Source organism: Mandrillus leucophaeus, unplaced genomic scaffold (genome assembly GCF_000951045.1).
Source record: "Mandrillus leucophaeus isolate KB7577 unplaced genomic scaffold, Mleu.le_1.0 Scaffold283, whole genome shotgun sequence".
Classification (NCBI taxonomy): Eukaryota; Metazoa; Chordata; class Mammalia; order Primates; family Cercopithecidae; genus Mandrillus; species Mandrillus leucophaeus.
Genome location: NW_012102954.1, coordinates 334,116 through 339,919, shown reverse-complemented (window position 1 = coordinate 339,919; position 5,804 = coordinate 334,116). Strand labels below are relative to the sequence as shown.

Here is a 5,804-nt window from a genome sequence, read left to right as displayed (position 1 = left end):
CCAGCCGCCTGCCTGGCGGTCTGGAGGAAGGGCTCCCGCGGCTGTTGACACGCACACTGCGCGACCCAACAAGCCGGCCGTGGCGGCCCCGGGTTTCTGGGAACCGGTTTTGCTGCTGTGTCATTTGTGCCAGTCCCTCCTCTCCCTACTGCCCGCCGCCGCGTTCTTCCTATGCCCCTTTGTACAGGCTCTTGTTCGTGCGTGTCCGTTTTCCTCGCGAAGCCCACCAGCCAAATGTCATAATGTTCCCGAGGTGCACGGGGGAAGGGAGCGGGCCGGGACTTAGCTTGGCCAGCAACGGTAAACAACCAAGCAGAGTGCGGATGGACGGGGCCGTCAGTGGGGAAATGAAGTTTAAAGATGAAGTAACTGATAACACTTTATACTCTCAGCATCTGGCAATCTGCATATAAAAACAGCAATTGGGGTGGGTGGTAGCCCTTGTTGAAGGCTGAATCTACCGACTTTTATATGGAGTTGCCATTGAAACAAGGTAGGGAAATGAAATGACTTTTTCAACTTCAACCTTAATCTTCTTACACTAACTTAGACAGTAGAGTGGCCCTGTTTGCAGCCTTGAAATTCAGTTTGCCCAGAGCTTATATTGTAGTTGAATGATAAAGAATTAAGTTTTTGGTTGGTTAACTCTTTCTGAAATTGACAAAGGCAGCCAGTTTCCTTTTTTTTTTTTTTTTTTTTAAGTGTTGGTCTCAGAAGAAGCCTTGCAGCTTATGTTTTGTTATTTTTTAAATGATTAAGAATTACCTCTGTTCTCTTTTGGTTACTTATTCAACTGACTGATGACAGGAGCTGGTAACTCTTACTTAACCTAGTAGGTAACTCTAGGGTCTTGTTCTGAAGCAAGCTGTTTATTTTCACTGTATTGAACAAATATATCAGCAGCAGATGGTTTGTTTTTTTTTTTTAATTTGATGACTTAGATCCTAAAAACATTTGGCAAATACTTTTAGCTTAGAGTTATATTTTCAATATTTTAGAAATTGATCATTCATGAATGTTTCTACAATTAGTTCAATACATTTTAAATCTAGTTGCGCTTTGACGTCTTAAACCGATGACAGATTGGAAGTCACAGTGTTCATGGACAGAAATGACCAGATAAAATTAAGTTGGAGAGGAAGACAGCTCAGAACTTTATTTTTTAAAATGAAGTGTTTTGACCACCTCACCTGCATGAGGGTTGCTGCCTGTAATTGACAAAGGTGTCAAAGGTCGAACATGCATATGGAAATAGCTCATCCTGTCAAAGTAGTTCCGCGGGTGGGGTAAAATGTCAAAGTTGGTGAATGACATTAAGGGTCTTCACAGTGTTTTTGGTACCTGAGATAGCCACAGTGAATAAAACGCATTCCACCATCTCTCTCAAGTTGCTGCTCTGAAAATAAAAGAGTTTGGGTTCTTTATTGTCCTTATGCCACCCTCCGCATGGCTTTTGGTCTTGCAAACAAAAATATGCCGGACTTGGGACCCCGCAGGTGGCGCGACTTCCTTTGGCGTCCCTGCGGGGGCCCGTGCTCCGCCCGGGGGTGAAAGGTCTCGGCGTAGCCGGTGTGCACTTGCACGGCCCTTGTGCGTTTGAAGGTTGGCGGGGCGGCGGGAGGCTTCCCCGGATATGTGGGTGTGCGCCTCCCGGGAGGGGCGGGCGGGGAGGGGAGGAGGAAGGGGGAGGTTACTGGTGGTGGCGGCGGCGGCGGCGGCCCGGGCTCCGGCTGTCGGGGAAGCTACTGAGCTGTGATGGTGATGACGAGGTGAAAATGGCGGATCTTTCGAAATACAATCCCGGCCCCTGACATACCAGAGGCGGCGGCGGCGGCGACGTCGCCACCCCGGCTCCCTTCTCGGGCCCCGGGTACCCTGAAGCGCTCCAGTTTGGACAAACTGGGAAAGGAAGCTGTTGGCCAGAGCTATCGTGCACGGGCAAAACAAGCCCCGCCGGGGCTCGGGATTGCCCAGGACCTTCTGGAGCCCCCACCTCGGAGCCCGAGGGAGGAGAAAGCGGCAGCCGCTGGAGGTAGAGGAGGAGGGGGTACCCGAGGGCTTCTCTGTCTGGAGATCTCTTTATTTGGGGGGATGGGGGTGGGTGGGGAAAGAACTGCGCTGTGGATCAAGGAATGACTTGTCCGAAGTGCGAAGAATCAGTAGCCTCGTCATGACATCAACATTATTCTTTGAGTGTTAAGAGGGCTCCAGTTTGCTCTTATACCTAAGGCTGCTGCTGAGGCCTAGAGGAACCGCTAGCACTTAGCATGATTTCCTGATACAATTTTTAAAACAGCCACTCTGGCGGGTGTTGCTTTGATGGTGTTCAGCAGTTCTTGGTGTTGTATGTTTCTTTAGGGAGGCGGAGCATTGGCATTTTATTCTGCATTTAAGGTCTGTGTCTTAGATCCTAGTCTGTAACTTGTTGGGGTGTGGATGTTCACATTTTATAGAATAGGGACCAGTTTTGTAAGAATTAGAAAAAAATTTTTTAATGCTCTGTTATCCATAGAGTAACCTCTTTGCCCCTGCCATTTGGCAAGTAACAATTGAGATACTGTCAGTCATATTTTATACCCATGCTTTTCAGGGAAGTTCTTCTCTATACCCACCCTCCTGCCCCCGCCACTCTAGTTCATGAATTCAGAGAGTAAAGTTATGAAAAATTTTGCGGTAGATTTTATAATGCAAATGAAATACAGCTTTAGGAGCTCTCTTTTGGTCCTGAGTTTTACCTTCATTGTTAGGGAGAGTTGTGATGGCGTGACACAAGCATTTGTTGTGAGTACATTAAGTTGGTAAAGATAAATTGAGACCTCTGTTATTTCTAAATGCTGGAGTGTTTAGCCTAGCCCTTTTAGAGAGCTGTATTGATTGACTATAACAGCCACTGTTTTATTAGGTTATCTAAAGACCCATGTAAGTTTTAGGTTATGCTGAAAGATCCCTAAGGAGTCTGTGTCCTTGCACGCAACACTAGTGTTACGGAAAAGTTACATGTGAAACAAATGTTTAGGCTGGGCAAAAAAATTGTTGTTTGTTAATTTGGACCCTATGCTTTTCCCCAAGCTTTTTTGAGTCAATGACATTGAGTGTATAATGAACAGAGAGATTAGTATTTGAGGAATGCCCATGGGTAATGTTTATGATTAGCCCTAAATTTCCTTATTCAAATTGTCTTCAGAGAGTATATGTGATATTATTTCCTTATTCAAATTGTCTACAGAGAGTATATGTGAACACACTATGCCATAGTGTGTCATTTATCACAAATTTTGTAGTGTACTTAGAGGGGAAAAATTTTGTGTGAATGGATGTGTATAGTTTGGATGTCTGGCTTTCACTTACTAGAAGAATAAGAGACCCAAAAAATTTTTTAGGACAAATACCTGAGAGGTACTCAGAAGATTTAATGATAATGATTATTTTTTAAAAATAATTTGATGCTGTATTATTCAGTAGGTATTTGGTTTTGTCTTTTTAAAATTACAGTTTTTATGTTGCAGTTATTTAACCCATGCCTTATAGCTGCTGACTTAGTAGCAAGACTAAGAATTTTAAAAGTAATTAAAATAGGGGGATTAAAAAGCTTTTTCGTTGACTTTCTTTTAATCACAGAGGGCTATTGTCTCTTTGTGATTCTTTGTGATTGTCTTTAAAGACCAGTTTTCATATTGTCCTGGTTAGAACAATTGTGTATTAATAATTAAAAATGTGTTAGAAAGAAATGAAGCAAGAATTATACCACCAGAGATAGTCCAGTGTTCATTTTTGGGGGAAGAGTATTATAGATTTTCACTACTTTTTCTTTTTTTTTTTTTATTTCGAGACAGAGTTTCGCTGTGTTGCCCAGGCTAGAGGGCAGTGGTGAGATCTCAGCTCACTGCAAGCTCCGCCTCCCGGGTTCAGCCATTCTCCTGCCTCAGCCTCCTGAGTAGCTGGGACTACAGGCGCCCACGACTGCACCTGGCTAATTTTTTGTATTTTTAGTAGAGATGGTGTTTCACCATGTTAGCCAGGATGGTCTCGATCTCCTCACCTCATGATCCACCTGCCTCGGCCTCCCAAAGTGCTGGGATTACAGGCGTGAGCCACCGCGCCCGGCCGATTTTCACTGCTTTTTCAAACATTATTATTGGGTGTCTATTATGTGTCATATAGTATGCTAGGGATAGTGGATAAAATAACCTAAATATCATTACCTCAAGGAACTTACAGTTTAAGAATCACTGGAGGTGAAGTTGGAAGGATCTATGCAGTGGGGCCTTGCTGCAAAAGGCCTTAAGAGTTACAGAAAATGTAACTTAGTGTAGGAGAATGACAACCTCAGAGATATACTTCAGAAGATAAATCCTGTACATATAGCTTTTATGTAGAATGCATTACAGGTGAGAGGAGATGGAGGTAAAAACACCATAGTAGGCTTCAGGATTTAGAGATTTAGACACGATTGGTTACAGGCGGATAGAGTCATGGTGAAGGTGTAATCTGCATAATATATGACAGATTAATATTTCTATGGAAAGAAGAGATGTCAACGACCATACAATCATAAGCCCTGGTGTTTGATATAATTTTTTTTTTTTTTTTTTTTTAAATGAGATGGGGTCTTACTCTGTCACCCAGGTGAGGGTGCAGTGGATCTCAGCTCACTGCAACCTCTGCCTCCCAGGCTCAAGAGATACTCCCACCTCAGCCTCATGAGTAGTTGGGACCACAGGCATGGGCCACCACGCTCGGCTAATTTTTTGTATTTTTGGTAGAGACAGGGTTTCACCATGTTGGCCAGGCTGGTCTCAAACTCCTGAGCTCAGGCTATCTACCTGACTCACCCTCCCAAAGTGCTGGAATTACAGGCGTTAGCTACCACGTCCTGCCATTTGGTAGATTATTGAATGCTGCAAAACAATAGAGAAATCAGAAGGAGAAGCTAATTTAGATAAACAGGAAAATAACTTTGAGTTACAGCATACCTCATAACTATCTTCACAGTAACCCTGTAAGTAAACTGAAGCTCAGAGATGTTATTATTGACTCGGATTACGTGATAAAGCAACTAGGAGAGCCATGATTTGGAAACGGATCTTTTCTGATTTTGAATCTCCATGTTTTTTCCATCATGTTAATCATAAGCATGAATAATATAGAGTTCCCTTTTTTATTTTTATATATTTGTTCAGTTTTATAGGCTGTGTTATTCTTATTCTTGGGTACGATGCCTATCCCTTGGTACATAACCCTATTCATTGAGTATGTGAATAAATGAATAGCATTTATTTGTTATTTCACTCAATTATATAATCTTTTTTTGAAATTTATTTTGATGTATTTATTTTTTGAGACGGAGTCTCATTCTGTTGCCCAGGCTGGAGGGTAGTGGTGTGATCTCTGCTCACTGCAGCCTCCACCTCCTGGGTTCAAGCGATTCTCTTGCCTCAGCCTCTTGAGTAGCTGGGATTACAGGCACCCGCCACCATGCCCGGCTACTTTTTGAATTTTTACTAGAGATGGGGTTTCACCATGTTGTCCAGGCTGGTCTTGAACTCCTGACCTAAGGTGATCCACCAACCTCAGCCTCCCAAAGTGGTGGGATGTGAGCCATCATGCCTGGCCCATTTCTTTTTTTTATTATGGTGTTAATTCACACCCTTTGAAATACATTGTGAAATTCATGTAATTATCGTGTAGCAAAGACTTTATGGAAAGTAAGTTACAAAGTTAAGGAAGCTCACCTAAATAGAATGGGAGTAGTGCAGCAGATACTTCATATACATTTAAATATGAGTGGCAGAAGTTCAAATTTA

The 5,804-nt window shown here is 43.0% G+C and overlaps 1 protein-coding gene across 4 annotated transcripts in view; it reads left to right on the top strand.

The window, feature by feature from the left end:
* Positions 1-1,681: 1,681 nt before the first annotated feature.
* The window catches only part of LIN54 (lin-54 DREAM MuvB core complex component), a 90,114-nt gene continuing 85,991 nt past the window's right edge, over positions 1,682-5,804 (top strand). For 2 of the 4 annotated variants that reach the window (XM_011985424.1, XM_011985423.1), the window contains exon 1: positions 1,682-2,032. The gene's annotated coding sequence lies outside the window, so the exon portion shown is untranslated. The remainder of the gene's footprint in view (positions 2,033-5,804) is intronic. The other 2 variants (XM_011985425.1, XM_011985426.1) reach the window with 2 other exon arrangements.